The following is a 19,516-nucleotide window of genomic DNA, read 5'->3' as shown; positions in this document are numbered from 1 at the left end:
ATCCATACCTGTGCTGCATTTTAGTTGTACGCAGTATATGGTATTAGGGGTCAGTGCAGAATGTTGCTGTGACCACCAGTATATATATAACAGTACGGTACAGTAGTCCACTGCTCTACCTACCTGTGTGTCGTCAAGTATTCTATGCATCCATACCTGTGCTGCATTTTAGTTGTGCGCAGTATAAAGTAGGAGGGGACAGTGCAGAATGTTGCTGTGACCACCAGTATATATATAGCAGTACGGTACAGTAGTCCACTGCTCTACCTCTGTGTCGTCAAGTATACTATGCATCCATACCTGTGCTGCATGCTAGTTGTGTGCAGTATATAGTAGGAGGGGACAGTGCAGAATGTTGCTGTGACCACCAGTATATATATAGCAGTACGGTACAGTAGTCCACTGCTCTACCTCTGTGTCGTCAAGTATACTATGCATCCATACCTGTGCTGCATTTTAGTTGTGCGCAGTATATAGTAGGAGGGGACAGTTGTTGCTGTGACCACCAGTATATATATAACAGTACGGTACAGTAGTCTAATGCTCTACCTCTGTGTCGTCAAGTATACTATGCATCCATACCTGTGCTGCATTTTAGTTGTGCGCAGTATATAGTAGGAGGGGACAGTGCAGAATGTTGCTGTGACCACCAGTATATATATATAGCAGTACGGTACAGTAGTCCACTGCTCTACCTCTGTGTCGTCAAGTATACTATGCATCCATACCAGTGCTGCATTTCAGTTGTGCGCAGTATAAAGTAGGAGGGGACAGTGCAGAATGTTACTGTGACCACCAGTATATATATAGCAGTACGGTACAGTAGTCCACTGCTCTACCTCTGTGTCGTCAAGTATACTATGCATCCATACCTGTGTGCATTTTAGTTGTGCGCAGTATATAGTAGGGGGACAGTGCAGAATGTTGCTGTGACCACCAGTATATATATAGCAGTACGGTACAGTAGTCCATTGCTCTACCTCTGTGTCGTCAAGTATACTACAAAAGTTCAGTAAAATGACCCAAAAATCAAAAATAAGAATTTACTCACCGGTAATTCTATTTCTCGTAGTCCGTAGTGGATGCTGGGAACTCCGTAAGGACCATGGGGAATAGACGGGCTCCGCAGGAGACTGGGCACTCTAAAAGAAAGATTTGGTACTATCTGGTGTGCACTGGCTCCTCCCTCTATGCCCCTCCTCCAGACCTCAGTTAAGGAAACTGTGCCCGGAAGAGCTGACACAACAAGGAAAGGATTTGGAATCCAGGGTAAGACTCATACCAGCCACACCAATCACACTGTACAACTTGTGATAACCATACCCAGTTAACAGTATGAACAACAACTGAGCCTCAGTAACAGATGGCTCATAACAATAACCTTTAGTTAAGCAATAACTATATACATGTATTGCAGAGAGTCCGCACTTGGGACGGGCGCCCAGCATCCACTACGGACTACGAGAAATAGAATTACCGGTGAGTAAATTCTTATTTTCTCTGACGTCCTAGTGGATGCTGGGAACTCCGTAAGGACCATGGGGATTATACCAAAGCTCCCAAAAGGGCGGGAGAGTGCGGATGACTCTGCAGCACCGAATGAGCAAAGGCAAGGTCCTCCTCGGCCAGGGTATGAAACTTGTAGAACTTAGCAATTGTGTTTGAACTCGACCAAGTAGCAGCTCTACAAAGCTGTAAAGCCGAGACCCCTCGGGCAGCCGCCCAAGAAGAGCCCACCTTCCTTGTGGAATGGGCTTTTACTGATTTAGGATGCGGTAACCCTGCCGCAGAATGAGCTTGCTGAATCGTGTTACAGATCCAGCGCGCAATAGTTTGCTTTGAAGCCGGAGCACCCAGTTTGTTGGGTGCATGCAGGATAAACAGCAAGTCAGTTTTCCTGACTCCAGCCATCCTGGCTACATAGATTTTCAAAGCCCTGACTACATCAAGTAACCTGGAGTCCTCCAAGTCCCGAGTAGCCGCAGGCACCACAATAGGCTGGTTCAAATGAAACGCTGATACCACCTTAGGGAGAAATTGGGGACGAGTCCTCAACTCTGCCCTGTCCATATGAAAGATCAGATATGGGCTTTTACATGACAAAGCCGCCAATTCTGACACACGCCTAGCTGAAGCTAAGGCCAACAGCATGACCACCTTCCATGTGAGATACTTTAGCTCCACGGTCTTAAGTGGCTCAAACCAGTGTGATTTCAGGAAATCCAACACAACGTTAAGATCCCAAGGTGCCACTGAAGGCACAAAAGGGGGCTGAATATGCAGCACCCCCTTAACAAATGTCTGAACTTCAGGCAGTGAAGCCAGTTCTTTTTGAAAGAAAATAGATAGGGCCGAAATCTGGACCTTTATGGATCCTAATTTTAGGCCCATAGTCACTCCTGACTGTAGGAAGTGCAGGAATCGACCCAGCTGGAATTCCTCTGTAGGGGCCTTCCTGGCCTCACACCAAGCAACATATTTTCGCCAAATACGGTGATAATGTTGTGCTGTCACGTCTTTCCTAGCCTTTATCAGCGTAGGAATCACTTCATCTGGAATGCCCTTTTCCGTTAGGATCCGGCGTTCAACCGCCATGCCGTCAAACGCAGCCGCGGTAAGTCTTGGAACAGACAGGGCCCCTGCTGTAACAGGTCCTGTCTGAGAGGCAGAGGCCATGGTTCCTCTGAGATCATTTCTTGTAGTTCTGGGTGCCAAGTTCTTCTTGGCCAATCCGGAGCGATGAGCATAGTTCTTACTCCTCTCTTTCTTACTATCCTCAGTACCTTGGGTATGAGAGGAAGAGGAGGGAACACATAAACCGACTGGTACACCCACGGTGTCACTAGTGCGTCCACAGCTATCGCCTGAGGGTCCCTTGACCTGGCGCAATATTTTTTTTAGCTTTTTGTTGAGGCGGGACGCCATCATGTCCACCTGTGGCCGTTCCCAACGGTTTACAATCTGCGTGAAGACTTCTGGATGAAGTCCCCACTCTCCCGGGTGTAGGTCGTGCCTGCTGAGGAAGTCTGCTTCCCAGTTGTCCACTCCCGGAATGAACACTGCTGACAGTGCTAGCACGTGATTTTCCGCCCATCGGAGAATCCTTGTGGCTTCTGCCATCGCCATCCTGCTTCTTGTGCCGCCCTGTCGGTTTACATGGGTGACCGCCGTGATGTTGTCTGATTGAATCAGCACTGGTTGGTTCTGAAGCAGGGGCTCTGCTTGACTCAGGGCGTTGTAAATGGCCCTTAGTTCCAGTATATTTATGTGTAGTGAAGTCTCCTGACTTGACCACAGTCCCTGGAAGTTCCTTCCCTGAGTGACTGCCCCCCATCCTCGGAGGCTTGCATCCGTGGTCACCTGGACCCAGTCCTGTATGCCGAATCTGCGGCCCTCGAGAAGATGAGCACTCTGCAGCCACCACAGCAGAGACACCCTGGCCCTTGGGGACAGGGTGATCAACCGATGCATCTGAAGATGCGATCCGGACCATTTGTCTAACAGATCCCACTGAAAGATCCTCGCATGGAACCTGCCAAAGGGAATTGCTTCGTAAGAAGCCACCATCTTTCCCAGGACTTGCGTGCAGTGATGCACCGACACCTGTTTTGGTTTCAGGAGGTCCCTGACCAGAGATGACAATTCCTGGGCCTTCTCCACCGGGAGAAACACCTTCTTCTGTTCTGTGTCCAGAATCATGCTCAGGAAGAGCAGACGCGTCGCAGGAATCAGCTGCGACTTTGGGATATTCAGAATCCAGCCGTGCTGTAGCAACACTTCCCGAGAAAGTGCTACGCTGACTAACAACTGCTCTCTGGACCTCGCCTTTATAAGGAGATCGTCCAAGTATCATCATTTCGGCCATTACCTTGGTAAATACTCTTGGTGCCGTGGACAGACCAAACGGCAACGTCTGGAATTGGTAATGACAATCCTGTACCACAAACCTGAGGTACTCCTGGTGAGGTGGGTAAACGGGGACATGCAAGTAAGCATCCTTGATGTCCAGCGACACCATAAAATCCCCCTCTTCCAGGCTTGCAATAACCGCCCTGAGCGATTCCATTTTGAACTTGAACTTCCTTATATAAGTGTTCAAGGATTTTAAATTTAGAATGGGTCTCCCCGAACCGTCTGGTTTCGGTACCACAAACATTGTGGAATAGTAACCCCATCTCTGTTGAAGGAGGGGAACCTTGATTATCACCTGCTGGAGGTACAGCTTGTGAATTGCCGCCAGTACTACCTCCCTTTCCCTGGGAGCAGCTGGCAAGGCTGATTTGAGGTAACGGCGAGGGGGAGTCGCCTCGAACTCCTGCTTGTATCCCTGAGATACAATTTGTACAGCCCAGAGATCCACTTGTGAGCGAACCCACTGGTTGCTGAAGTTTCGGAGACGCGCCCCCACCGCACCTGGCTCCGCCTGTGGAGCCCCAGCGTCATGCGGTGGACTTAGAGGAAGCGGGGGAGGATTTTTGTTCCTGGGAACTGGCTGCCTGATGCAGCTTCTTTCCTCTACCCCTGCCTCTGGACAGAAAGGATGCGCCTCTGATCCGCTTGCCTTTCTGAGGCCGAAAGGACTGTACATGATAATACGGTGCTTTCTTAGGCTGTGAGGGAACCTGAGGTAAAAAAGTTGACTTCCCGGCTGTTGCCATGGATACGAGGTCCGAGAGACCGTCCCCAAACAATTCCTCACCCTTATAAGGCAAAACCTCCATGTGTCTTTTAGAATCAGCATCACCTGTCCACTGCCGAGTCCATAATACTCTCCTGGCAGAAATGGACATTGCATTAATTCTAGATGCCAGCAGGCAAATGTCCCTCTGTGCATCCCGCATATATAAGACGACGTCTTTTATATGTTCTATGGTTAGCAAAAGAGTATCCCTGTCGAGGGAATCAATGTTGTCTGACAGGGTATCTCAGACCATGCGGCTGCAGCACTACACATCCATGCTGAAGCAATAGCAGGTCTCAGTATAGTACCTGAGTGTGTATACACAGACTTCAGGATAGCTTCCTGTTTTCTATCCGCAGGCTCCTTTAAGGCGGCCGTGTCCTGAGACGGCAGTGCCACCTTTTTTGATAAGCGTGTGAGCGCTTTGTCCACCCTAGGGGATGTTTCCCAACGTAACCTATCCGTTGGCGGGAAAGGGTACGCCATCAGTAACCTCTTAGAAATCACTAGTTTCTTATCGGGGGAACTCCACGCTTCCTCACACAATTCATTTAATTCATCAGATGGGGGAAAAGTCACTGGCTGCTTTTTCTCCCCAAACATAATACCCTTCTTGGTAGTAACCGGGTTAATATCAGAAATGTGCAATACATTTTTCATTGCAGTAATCATGCATCGGATGGCTTTAGTAGACTGTGCATTTGTCTCATCCTCATCTACACTGGAGTCAGACTCCGTGTCGACATCTGTGTCTACCATCTGAGCTAGCGGGCGTTTATGAGCCCCTGATGGCCTCTGAGACGCCTGGGCAGGCGCGGGTTGAGATCCCGGCTGTCCCAAGGCTGCTGCGTCATCGAACCTTTTATCTAAGGAGTTGACACTGTCGGTTAAGACCTTCCACATATCCATCCAATCCGGTGTCGGCCCCGTCGGGGGCGACACCACACTTATCTGCCCTTGCTCCGCCTCCACGTAACCCTCCTCATCAAACATGTCGACACAGCCGTACCGACACACCGCACACACACAGGGAATGCTCTGACTGAGGACAGGACCCCACAAAGTCCTTTGGGGAGACAGAGAGATAGTATGCCAGCACACACCACAGCGCTATATAACACAGGGATTTTCACTATAACGAGTGATTTTTCCCAATAGCTGCTTAATATATATTATTTGCGCCTAAATTTATGTGCCCCCCCCCTCTCTTTTTTACCCTTCTTGTATCAGGAATACTGCAGGGGAGAGCCTGGGGAGCTGCTTCCAGCGGAACTGTGAAGGAAAAATGGCGCTGGTGTGCTGAGGAAGAAGGCCCCGCCCCCTCAGCGGCGGGCTTCTCCCTGCAGTTTCTGACTGAAAAATGGCGGGGGTTTTACACATATACAGTCACAGACTGTATTATGTGTATTTTTATGCCAAAAGGTATTTTATTGCTGCCCAGGGCGCCCCCCCCCCCCCCCCAGCGCCCTGCACCCTACAGTGACCGGAGTGTGTGGTGTGCAGTGGGAGCAATGGCGCACAGCTGCAGTGCTGTGCGCTACCTTAATGAAGACCGGAGTCTTCTGCCGCCGATTTCATCTCCTTCTCTTCTGTCTTCTGGCTCTGCAAGGGGGACGGCGGCGCGGCTCCGGGAACGGACGATCGAGGTCAGGCCCTGTGTTCGAACCCTCTGGAGCTAATGGTGTCCAGTAGCCTAAGAAGCACAAGCTAGCTGCACGCAGGTAGGTTTGCTTCTCTCCCCTCAGTCCCTCGTAGCAGTGAGTCTGTAGCCAGCAGATCTCACTGAAAACAAAAAACCTAACAAATACTTTCTTTCTAGCAAGCTCAGGAGAGCTCACTAGGAGCACCCAGCTCTGGCCGGGCACATATTCTAACTGAGGTCTGGAGGAGGGGCATAGAGGGAGGAGCCAGTGCACACCAGATAGTACCTAATCTTTCTTTTAGAGTGCCCAGTCTCCTGCGGAGCCCGTCTATTCCCCATGGTCCTTACGGAGTTCCCAGCATCCACTAGGACGTCAGAGAAATTAAAAGCGTCTGATGAGAAGCGTAAACTTGCCAATATGCCATTTACGACACGGAGTGGCAAGGAACGGCTGAGGCCCTGGCCTATGTTCATGGCTAGTGGTTCAGATTCACATGAGGATGGAAGCACTCATCCTCTCGCTAGAAAACTGCAGTGCCACTCCTAGATGGGCCAGGTGTTTGTGTCCGCCACTTGGGTCGCTTAGCTTAGTCACACAGCTACCTCATTGCACCTCTTTTTTTCTTTGCATCATGTGCTGTTTGGGGACTATTTTTTAAATCTGCCATCCTGTCTGACACTGCAGTGCCACTCCTAGATGGGCCAGGTGTTTGTGTCGGCCACTTGGGTCGCTTAGCTTAGTCACACAGCTACCTCATTGCACCTCTTTTTTTCTTTGCATCATGTGCTGTTTGGGGACTATTTTTTAAATCTGCCATCCTGTCTGACACTGCAGTGCCACTCCTTGATGGGCCAGGTGTTTGTGTCGGCCACTTGGGTCGTTTAGCTTAGTCACACAGCTACCACATTGCACCCCTTTTTTTCTTTGCATCATGTGCTGTTTGGGGACTATTTTTTAAATCTGCCATCCTGTCTGACACTGCAGTGCCACTCCTAGATGGGCCAGGTGTTTGTGTCGGCCACTTGGGTCGCTTAGCTTAGTCACACAGCTACCTCATTGCACCTCTTTTTTTCTTTGCATCATGTGCTTTTTGGGGACTATTTTTTAAATCTGCCATCCTGTCTGACACTGCAGTGCCACTCCTAGATGTGCCAGGTGTTTGTGTCGGCCACTTGGGTCGCTTAGCTTAGTCACACAGCTACCTCATTGCACCTCTTTTTTTCTTTGCATCGTGTGCTGTTTGGGGACTATTTTTTAAATCTACCATCCTGTCTGACACTGCAGTGCCACTCCTAGATGGGCCAGGTGTTTGGGTCGGCCACTTTGGTCGCTTAGCTTAGCCATCCAGCGACCTCGGTGCAAATTTTAGGACTAAAAATAATATTGTGAGGTGTGAGGTGTTCAGAATAGACTGGAAATGAAGGGGAATTATGGTTATTGAGGTTAATAATGCAATGGGGTCAAAATGACCCCCAAATTCTATGATTTAAGCTGTATTTGAGGGGTTTTTGTAAAAAAACACCCGAATCCAAAACACACCCGAATCCGACAAAAAAATTTCAGGGAGGTTTTGCCAAAACACGTCCGAATCCAAAACACGGCCGTGGAACCAAATCCAAAACATAAAAACCGAAAAATTTCCGATGCACATCACTAATTCTAGTGGACAATGTACAATACAGAGAACATTCCAGTGACTGCTGTACAATATATAGAGCATACCAGCAACAAATGTACAGTATATAGAGCAATCTAGTGACCAATGTACAACACAGCGGCCATTCTAGTGTCCAGTGTACAATACAGAGAACATTCTAGTGACCAATGTACAATATATAGAGCAATCTAGTGACCAATGTACAACACAGCGGCCATTCTAGTGACCAGTGTACAATACACAGAAAATTCTAGTGACCAGTGTACAATACAGAGAACATTCTAGTGGCCAATGTACAATACCGAAAACATTCCAGTGACCGCTCTACAATATATAGAGCAGATCCGTAACAAATGTACAATATATAGAGCAATCTAGTGACCAATGTACAACACAGCGGCCATTCTAGTGACCAGTGTACAATACAGAGAACATTCTAGTGAACAATGGGGGTCATTCTGAGTTGTTCGCTCGTTATTTTTTTCGCTACGGAGCGATTAGTCGCAAACTGCGCATGCGCAATGTACGCAGCGCGCCTGCGCCAAGTAAATTAGCACAAAAGTTTGGTATTTTACTCACGGCGTAACAAAGTTTTTTCATCGTTCTGCTGATCATAGTGTGATTGACAGGAAGTGGGTTTTTCTGGGCGGAAACTAGCCTTTTTCTGGGAGTGTGCGGAAAAACGCAGGCATTTCAGGGAAAAACGTGGGAGTGGCTGGAGAAACGGGGGAGTGGCTGGGCGAACGCTGGGTGTGTTTGTGACGTCAAACCAGGAACGAAAAGGACTGAGCTGGTCGCAATGGCAGAGTAAGTCTGGAGCTACTCAGAAACTGCGGGGTAATCGTTACGAGAAAATTAGCGAATCTTTTGTTCGCAATTCTGCTCATGCTAAGATACACTCCCAGACGGCGGCGGCTTAGCGTGTGCAATGCTGCTAAAAGCAGCTAGCGAGCGAACAACTCGGAATCACCCCCAATGTACAATACAGAGAACATTCTAGTGACCAATGTACAATATATAGAGGAATCTAGTGACCAATGAACAATACAGAGAGCATTCTAGTGACCAATTAACAATACAGAGAACATTCTAGTGACCAGTGTACAATTGTATACAGAACAACAAATGTCTGAAACAGAAATCTGAAAAACATCCTGTGATAATATTGGGGGTCATTCCGAGTTGTTCGCTCGTTATTTTTCCCCCCCGCAACGGAGCGATTAGTCGCGAATGCGCATGCGCAATGTCCGCAGTGCGACTGCGCCAAGTAAATTTGCTATGCAGTTAGGAATTTTACTCACGGTTTTTTCTTCGTTCTGGTGATCGTAATGTGATTGACAGGAAGTGGGTGTTTCTGGGCGGAAACAGGCCATTTTATGGGTGTGTGCGAAAAAACGCTACCGTTTCTGGGAAAAACGCGGGAGTAGCTGAAGAAACGGAGGAGTGTCTGGGCGAACGCTGGGTGTGTTTGTGACGTCAAACCAGGAACGACAAGCACTGAACTGATCGCAGATGCCGAGTAAGTTTGAAGCTACTCAGAAACTGCTAAGAGGTGTGTAATCGCAATTTTGAGAATCTTTCGTTCGCAATTTTACTATGCTAAGATTCACTCCCAGTAGGCGGCGGCTTAGCGTGTGCAAAGCTGCTAAAAGCAGCTTGCGAGCGAACAACTCGGAATGAGGGCCATTGTACAATAACGATATACATTACCTTTTATTCAGTTGTAAGTTCAACTAGAGATGAGCGCCTGAAATTTTTCGGGTTTTGTGTTTTGGTTTTGGGTTCGGTTCCGCGGCCGTGTTTTGGGTTCGAACGCGTTTTGGCAAAACCTCACCGAATTTTTTTTGTCGGATTCGGGTGTGTTTTGGATTCGGGTGTTTTTTTCCAAAAACACTAAAAAACAGCTTAAATCATAGAATTTGGGGGTCATTTTGATCCCAAAGTATTATTAACCTCAAAAACCATAATTTACACTCATTTTCAGTCTATTCTGAATACCTCACACCTCACAATATTATTTTTAGTCCTAAAATTTGCACCGAGGTCGCTGTGTGAGTAAGATAAGCGACCCTAGTGGCCGACACAAACACCGGGCCCATCTAGGAGTGGCACTGCAGTGTCACGCAGGATGTCCCTTCCAAAAAACCCTCCCCAAACAGCACATGACGCAAAGAAAAAAAGAGGCGCAATGAGGTAGCTGTGTGAGTAAGATTAGCGACCCTAGTGGCCGACACAAACACCGGGCCCATCTAGGAGTGGCACTGCAGTGTCACGCAGGATGGCCCTTCCAAAAAACCCTCCCCAAACAGCACATGACGCAAAGAAAAAAAGAGGCGCAATGAGGTAGCTGTGTGAGTAAGATTAGCGACCCTAGTGGCCGACACAAACACCGGGCCCATCTAGGAGTGGCACTGCAGTGTCACGCAGGATGTCCCTTCCAAAAAACCCTCCCCAAACAGCACATGACGCAAAGAAAAAAAGAGGCGCAATGAGGTAGCTGTGTGAGTAAGATTAGCGACCCTAGTGGCCGACACAAACACCGGGCCCATCTAGGAGTGGCACTGCAGTGTCACGCAGGATGGCCCTTCCAAAAAACCCTCCCCAAACAGCACATGACGCAAAGAAAAAAAGAGGCGCAATGAGGTAGCTGTGTGAGTAAGATTAGCGACCCTAGTGGCCGACACAAACACCGGGCCCATCTAGGAGTGGCACTGCAGTGTCACGCAGGATGTCCCTTCCAAAAAACCCTCCCCAAACAGCACATGACGCAAAGAAAAAAAGAGGCTTTTTACTGATATTTGGTGTTTTGGATTTGACATGCTCTGTACTATGACATTGGGCATCGGCCTTGGCAGACGACGTTGCTAGCATTTCATCATCTCGGCCATGACTAGTGGCAGCAGCTTCAGCACGAGGTGGAAGTGGATCTTGATCTTTCCCTAATTTTGGAACCTCAACATTTTTGTTCTCCATATTTTAATAGGCACAACTAAAAGGCACCTCAGGTAAACAATGGAGATGGATGGATTGGATACTAGTATACAATTATGGACGGGCTGCCGAGTGCCGACACAGAGGTAGCCACAGCCGTGAACTACCGCACTGTACTGTGTCTGCTGCTAATATATAGACTGGTTGATAAAGAGATAGTATACTCGTAACTAGTATGTATGTATAAAGAAAGAAAAAAAAACCACGGTTAGGTGGTATATACAATTATGGACGGGCTGCCGAGTGCCGACACAGAGGTAGCCACAGCCGTGAACTACCGCACTGTACACTGGTTGATAAAGAGATAGTAGTATACTCGTAACAACTAGTATGACACTATGACGACGGTATAAAGAATGAAAAAAAAACCACGGTTAGGTGGTATATATTATAATAATAATACAATTATGGATGGACGGACTGCCTGCCGACTGCCGACACAGAGGTAGCCACAGCCGTGAACTACCGCACTGTACACTGGTTGATAAAGAGATAGTAGTATACTCGTAACAACTAGTATGACACTATGACGACGGTATAAAGAATGAAAAAAAAACCACGGTTAGGTGGTATATATTATAATAATAATACAATTATGGATGGACGGACTGCCTGCCGACTGCCGACACAGAGGTAGCCACAGCCGTGAACTACCGCACTGTACACTGGTTGATAAAGAGATAGTAGTATACTCGTAACAACTAGTATGACACTATGACGACGGTATAAAGAATGAAAAAAAAACCACGGTTAGGTGGTATATATTATAATAATAATACAATTATGGATGGACGGACTGCCTGCCGACTGCCGACACAGAGGTAGCCACAGCCGTGAACTACCGCACTGTACACTGGTTGATAAAGAGATAGTAGTATACTCGTAACAACTAGTATGACACTATGACGACGGTATAAAGAATGAAAAAAAAACCACGGTTAGGTGGTATATATTATAATAATAATACAATTATGGATGGACGGACTGCCTGCCGACTGCCGACACAGAGGTAGCCACAGCCGTGAACTACCGCACTGTACACTGGTTGATAAAGAGATAGTAGTATACTCGTAACAATTAGGATGACACTATGACGGTATAAAGAATGAAAAAAAAACCACGGTTAGGTGGTAGGTATATAATAATAAATAATACAATTCTGGTCGGACGGACTGCCTGCCGTGTGCCGACACAGAGGTAGCCACAGCCGTGAACTACCGCACTGTACACTGGTTGATAAAGAGATAGTAGTATACTCGTAACAATTAGGATGACACTATGACGGTATAAAGAATGAAAAAAAAACCACGGTTAGGTGGTAGGTATATAATAATAAATAATACAATTCTGGTCGGACGGACTGCCTGCCGTGTGCCGACACAGAGGTAGCCACAGCCGTGAACTACCGCACTGTACACTGGTTGATAAAGAGATAGTAGTATACTCGTAACAATTAGGATGACACTATGACGGTATAAAGAATGAAAAAAAAACCACGGTTAGGTGGTAGGTATATAATAATAAATAATACAATTCTGGTCGGACGGACTGCCTGCCGTGTGCCGACACAGAGGTAGCCACAGCCGTGAACTACCGCACTGTACACTGGTTGATAAAGAGATAGTAGTATACTCGTAACAATTAGGATGACACTATGACGGTATAAAGAATGAAAAAAAAACCACGGTTAGGTGGTAGGTATATAATAATAAATAATACAATTCTGGTCGGACGGACTGCCTGCCGTGTGCCGACACAGAGGTAGCCACAGCCGTGAACTACCGCACTGTACACTGGTTGATAAAGAGATAGTAGTATACTCGTAACAATTAGGATGACACTATGACGGTATAAAGAATGAAAAAAAAACCACGGTTAGGTGGTAGGTATATAATAATAAATAATACAATTCTGGTCGGACGGACTGCCTGCCGTGTGCCGACACAGAGGTAGCCACAGCCGTGAACTACCGCACTGTACACTGGTTGATAAAGAGATAGTAGTATACTCGTAACAATTAGGATGACACTATGACGGTATAAAGAATGAAAAAAAAACCACGGTTAGGTGGTAGGTATATAATAATAAATAATACAATTCTGGTCGGACGGACTGCCTGCCGTGTGCCGACACAGAGGTAGCCACAGCCGTGAACTACCGCACTGTACACTGGTTGATAAAGAGATAGTAGTATACTCGTAACAATTAGGATGACACTATGACGGTATAAAGAATGAAAAAAAAACCACGGTTAGGTGGTAGGTATATAATAATAAATAATACAATTCTGGTCGGACGGACTGCCTGCCGTGTGCCGACACAGAGGTAGCCACAGCCGTGAACTACCGCACTGTACTGTGTCTGCTGCTAATATAGACTGGTTGATATTTAAAGAGATATTAGTAGTATACAACAATACTATACTGGTGGTCAGGCACTGGTCACCACTCCTGCAGCAAAAGTGTGCACTGTTAATTAATATAATTGTACTCCTGGCTCCTGCTAACAACCTGCAGTGCTCCCCAGTCTCCCCCACAATTAATTATAAGCTTTTAATTTATACATTGATGACTGTGCAGCACACTGGGCTGAGCTGAGTGCACACAGACTGAGTCACACTGTGTGACTGACTGTGCTGTGTATCGTTTTTTTTTTCAGGCAGAGAACGGATATAGCAGAGAGAAGTGAACGGATATATTATATTAAATAAAAGTTAACTAGCAACTGCACTGGTCACTGACTGTGGTAAACTAACTCTGTCTGCGACTCTGCACAATCTCTCTCTATCTAATCTATCTATCTCTATTCTAATGGAGAGGACGCCAGACACGTCCTCTCCCTATCAATCTCAATGCACGAGTGAAAATGGCGGCGACGCGCGGCTCCTTATATAGAATCCGAGTCTCGCGATAGAATCCGAGCCTCGCGAGAATCCGACAGCGTCATGATGACGTTCGGGCGCGCTCGGGTTAACCGAGCAAGGCGGGAAGATCCGAGTCGCTCGGACCCGTGGAAAAAAAAGTGAAGTTCGTGCGGGTTCGGATTCAAAGAAACCGAACCCGCTCATCTCTAAGTTCAACTACAGTATATTTAATTTGGGACAAATTATAAACAATGTTATATATGAAAATACTTACTGTCCTTTAATAATAATAATAATAATAATAATAATAATAATAATATTGATAAAACATGTTGTTTTGCAATGCATGTAATGTGCTTTATTATTGCCTAATTACTGTATTAGAATATTTAATAAAACTGAGGGAACATAAAATGAGTCATTCACACTCCGTTGACAAGCGATTTACTAACAGATGGATTTGAAAGTTTGTAATTATCCCAAGCTGAAGCTTTTTTGGCAAGATCAGTGACGGGAATAAGCAGGCAGAAACAGGCAAGGGCAGGCAAGGACAGGAAAGGGCAGGCAAGGACAGGAAAGGGCAGGCAAGGATAGGAAAGGGCAGGCACAGACAGGAAAGGGCAGGCAGGTATAGGCATTGGCAAGCAATGGCAGGCAAGTACAGGCAAGGACAGGAAAGGGCAGGCAGGTATAGGCAGTGGCAAGCAATGGCAGGCAAGGACAGGAAAGGGCAGACAAGAACAGGCAAAGGCAGGCAAGGACAGGAAAGGGCAGGCAGGTATAGGCAGTGGCAGGCAAAAACAGGCAAGGGCAGGCAAGGACAGGAAAGGGCAGGCAAGGACAGGAAAGGGCAGGCAGGTATAGGCATTGGCAAGCAACGGCAGGCAAGTACAGGCAAGGACAGGAAAGGGCAGGCAGGTATAGGCAGTGGCAAGCAATGGCAGTCAAGAACAGGCAAGGACAGGAAAGGGCAGGCAAGGACAGAAAAGGGCAGGCAAGAACAGGCAAAGGCAGGCAAGGACAGGAAAGGGCAGGCAGGTATAGGCAGTGGCAAGCAATGGCAGGCAAGGACAGGAAAGGCCAGCAAGGATAGGCAGGTGCAGTTAGTTATCAAGCAAGTGCAATTGAAACAGTATATTAATACTATGTGCTAATATGTACTAAAGCTAAAATGCAGTCAAACCTCAGAAAACTGTTAAAACGTCATACACCATCGGGCATGGCCTCATGGGAATGAGACCACACCTCCTTTCACATGTATGCCCTGAAGGCAGGATAGGGATAATTGGCTGGTGCGTTATCACCTTCTACTTTATCACTTCCCGGGCTTAATACCTCTGCCTCAATGTCAGGGATCTGATGGTTGTCCGCCATCAATGGCAGAGAAGGCGGTAACGTTTTCCTATTCCAGCTCATGTGACTATAGCTTACCTCCACCCCAGACACCGTGCCAGTCCGGTTCCCTTTTGTGATTGGCCTGTCGGTGAGCCCCACACTTCTTTCCTGCACCCCCTTCCCTGACCCATCGCCCTGTCGATGGTTTCATACCATCAATGCAAAGAACTGATGTCACCATTGAGCGGGACCTTTGATGGTCATCCCTGGGATAAGTCACTGCCTCCCAGAAGATCCGATTGGCCACAGCTTGTTCTAGCCCCACACATTAGAAAACTAAGGACATTCCGATCAGACAGGAGATGAAAAGACTGATAACAACAAGGTCTTGCAGCTTAAAACCCCCCAGGCTGTAATGATGATATACTGTAAGTGCTAGGCATCTGGTTTTTGTGGTCACAATATGCCTCTGTGAAAGTATTTTTATTTTTTACTATTTTCAAGTTTTATTTTGTTTCCCCCCAAAAAAACAAAAACAAAAAAACCTGACTGTGAGAGTACATTACCAAAGCAGAGCGCCCGGGCCATCCATTACATCTCGGCAAGGCTTCCTTTCGCCATTTCAGGCTTGGCCACCCATCTGGACAATAAACTCTACAGCGTGGCTGATAAAGAGCCAGCTAAATGCAGTTAATTCTAGAGATCAATATTACATCTTACATTCCCATGATGATTAATCAACTGTCGCCAGAAAACAGCGGCTGAACAGATTGCTGATAAACAAATCACACAGCCAATTTCTCCTCTAGCATGAGGTTTGGATTGGACGAAAATTTTGACAGGTCTTTAAATAAAATTGCCCTACTTCACCGGCTAAATGCATTCTGAAGAATAGAATAGATTAGCTTTACAATGCAGCGAGCCAAACAGGGACACTGTTCCGTTAAATAACACCAGCAGTCAAGCGGAACATGTTTTTCCCCTCTATAAAAACCCTCTGAAATAAATGAGCAGAGGGATGCCTCTGCAGAGGGCGGCTAAGGATCCCATAAAAGAGGATTGTGGCCACTGGAGATAATTACCAAAGCCAGACAAACTAGTTCTGTGATACAGATGGAGCCATCTTTATCTTGGCCTTTAATAGGATTAATTGAGCCAGGGCAGTAGGATTTAATCCCCTGCTGTAATGATTTAATTCCCTGCTGTATTGTTCTTTCTGTATTGTATTGCAGCTGAGAACAATAGATGAAAGGTTTATGCTAATAAACCATGATGCACCTAGGTGCAGCAGAGAAGCCAAGATGACCATGGCTCCACCTGTATGTTTGCAGTGGTGGCGTGTCACTTTGGCATCCTAGACGGTGCCTTTCCTTTTTTCTCATTGGATGCTTATAGGCACTGTGCTTGGTGTGGAGGAGAGGTGTGCGGTGCCAACTTAATGTATAGGCACTCTGGGCAGCTGCCCAGAGCCTCACAAATCTAGGGGCCTTCGTGCAGGTGAGGTGGTGGTCACACAATCATATCAGTGAGGCAGCATTCCCTATCTGACTACCAGCCTACAGCGGACAGCCATGCACTGTAAGGAAGCTTGTAGAGAGATAGCACAGGACTACAGGAGGGGCAATTTCAGATTTTTTATAATTGGGTCTCATGAATGGGTGTACAGTGTAGGGCAGGGGTGGGCAATTATTTCAGCTGGGGGGCCGCTTAACACTTCCAGCGAATATTCGAGGGCCACACACAAAATACTCAAAAAGAGTCCCCTTTTTACACATTACGGCAGACAGCGTGCCCTTTTTTACACAATACGGCAGACAGCGTCCCTCTTTTTACACATTACGGTAGACAGCGTCCCTCTTTTTACACATTACGGCAGACAGCGTGCCCTTTTTTACACATTACGGCACACAGCGTCCCTCTTTTTACACATTACGGCAGACAGCGTCCCTCTTTTTACACATTACGGCAGACAGCGTCCCTCTTTTTACACATTACGGCAGACAGCGTCCCCTTTTTACACATTACGGCAGACAGTGTGCTCTTTTTACACATTACGGCAGACATCGTCCCCCTTTTTTACACATTACGGCAGACATCGTCCCCCTTTTTTACACATTACGGCAGACATCGTCCCCCTTTTTACACATTACGGCAGACAGCATCCCCCATTTTTACACATTACGGCAGACAGCATCCCCCATTTTTACACATTAAGGCAGACAGTCCCTACCCCCCTTTCCTCCCCTCCCCTAAACCCATATTGCAGTTTTTAATCCCCCTCCCTCCCCACCCCTAAACCTATATGGCAGCTTAAGCACTGATCCAGGGGTTGGCTGGACAGGGGGTTTACCTGTTTGTCACCGTGACAAACGATCCCCGCTGTCCGAAGATCCGCGCTGCTGCTGGCCGGAGTCACCACTGATGTGGCCTCTCCTGCTCCGGCTCGCTGCCCGCCGCTTCTCCTCACTGGCCACCGCTTAATCTCCTCCTCACAGGCCGCCGCTCCTGGTCACTGCAGTGCCCGCTCCCCGTGCCGCCCAGCTAACAGAGGAAATCCCGGTCAGCTGACTCTGTGACGTGACCGGGATTTCCTCAGCGGCGCCGCGTCTGAGAGCAGTGCAATGACAAGCGGCCTGTCGGGCCGCTTGTCATTGCACTCTGGTGGGGCACAGCTGGCCAGGCAGGATCGGTCCGCGGGCCACATCCGGCCCGCGGGCCGCCTGTTGCCCACCCCTAGTGTAGGGGCCCCAGTGCATTGCTTTGTCCAGGGCCTACTATACTGTTAAGTAGGCCCTGACGGTGTTCATGCAGAGATGCAGTACAGATTTGGATGCACAGTCTCTAAAATATATTGGGTGGTGCTGTGCAGTGACTGGGAGATAACAGGGGGAGGGGCTAAACAGATGCATGGAAATGTTGCATCTTTTGGGAGTGATGCAGCCATGTCTCTGAAAGCGGTTGTGTACCGAGATGTTCAACCACTAACATAAGTGCCAAAGAGACTGGTGGTGGTAATGAAGGGGGTGTCACTGAAATTTGGACTGTAGAGGACGGAGCCGGAATTGGAATTAAAATGTCCATTTATCTTCCATGAACAGTTTGCGTCACTAGACGGGCATTACCTGCGAGTTAAAAGGAATTCTGCAACGTAACACCCCATCATAGTCCGTATGCAGGGCTGCCATCAGAAATTGTGGGGCCCGGGACTGACAAAATAGACAGGACCCTTCCCTCCCCAAAAAAATTCTGCTGCTCTGCTCCACTCCTATTTGATGTCATACATTGTGGCGTTACATATAGGTTTAGTCTTGTGGACCTACAGGAACAGATCACAGAGAGGTGATGCGCAGATAAGGCTTGTCTTAAAAAGTACTCCATGCACATCAACCTGCTGTTGATTCACAGACTGGTGCAGCTCTACAGGTATTGGAGATAGAAGCCAGGGGTGGGCCCCCCTCTCTGTATGGGCCCGGGACACCAGTCCCCACAGTCCCCCCCTGGTGGCTGCCCTGTCCTTATGTACTGTATTTGGAATCTAGAAGCGCTGTGTTACTACTGGTACAAGGTATTGAGTGAAAACCTTTTTGGGCCGAAGAACTTGACTCCACATAACTTTCACTGATCACTTTGTCCAGAAAATTCCCAGTAACATCAACACCTGCAACCTCTAAGATTTTGTTTCCAGGGTAGAACCTTGTGTACTATTATGTACTGTATGTGTTGTAAAACACCAGGTTTTATCCATCCTTCTTTTTTGACTCAGTCCTCACACTCATCTACAGTATACTTACTCTCAGGAGGCCTCATTAGACCGGCTCTACAGCCTCGTGAGATGTGAGGCAGGAATGAGACCGCGCGGAGTGATTATAGAGCAGTATGTGGAATATCCTCTTCTGTTCCAGAACATATCATTATAATTTCTGTTTCCTAACACATTGCAGTCCAACGAAAACCAAGAGACCTGTCTTTCTGTATGTTTAACTGTTTTGCTATAATTACAATACAGGCAATATGTTATATAGTTAGCAGGGATGAAAATAGCCTCAAGTCCATCAAGTTTAACTTCTGCTAACTTTTAATTGTGTTGATCCAGTAGATGGAGAAAGGAAAGTGACATCCACCAATTTATCCTCCCGAGGTGGAAACGATTTAACCCCATGGATGTTCTATACTAAGTAAAGCAACAGACACCCATTTTTGCAAAGAAAAAAAGTCTAATACGTTTTTTTAAAATATGTCTGCGAATTTGACGTCACCAAGTTATGTGTTAAAGAGTTCAACAACTTAACCGCCCTTACAGTAAAGAACCCTCCCCTTCTTTCATGGTGAATCCGTCTTCTGTTCTC

The sequence above is a fragment of the Pseudophryne corroboree genome, chromosome 9 (genome assembly GCF_028390025.1).
Source record: "Pseudophryne corroboree isolate aPseCor3 chromosome 9, aPseCor3.hap2, whole genome shotgun sequence".
In the NCBI taxonomy this organism is placed as follows: domain Eukaryota; kingdom Metazoa; phylum Chordata; class Amphibia; order Anura; family Myobatrachidae; genus Pseudophryne; species Pseudophryne corroboree.
Note: the sequence above shows the minus strand (reverse complement) of the source record.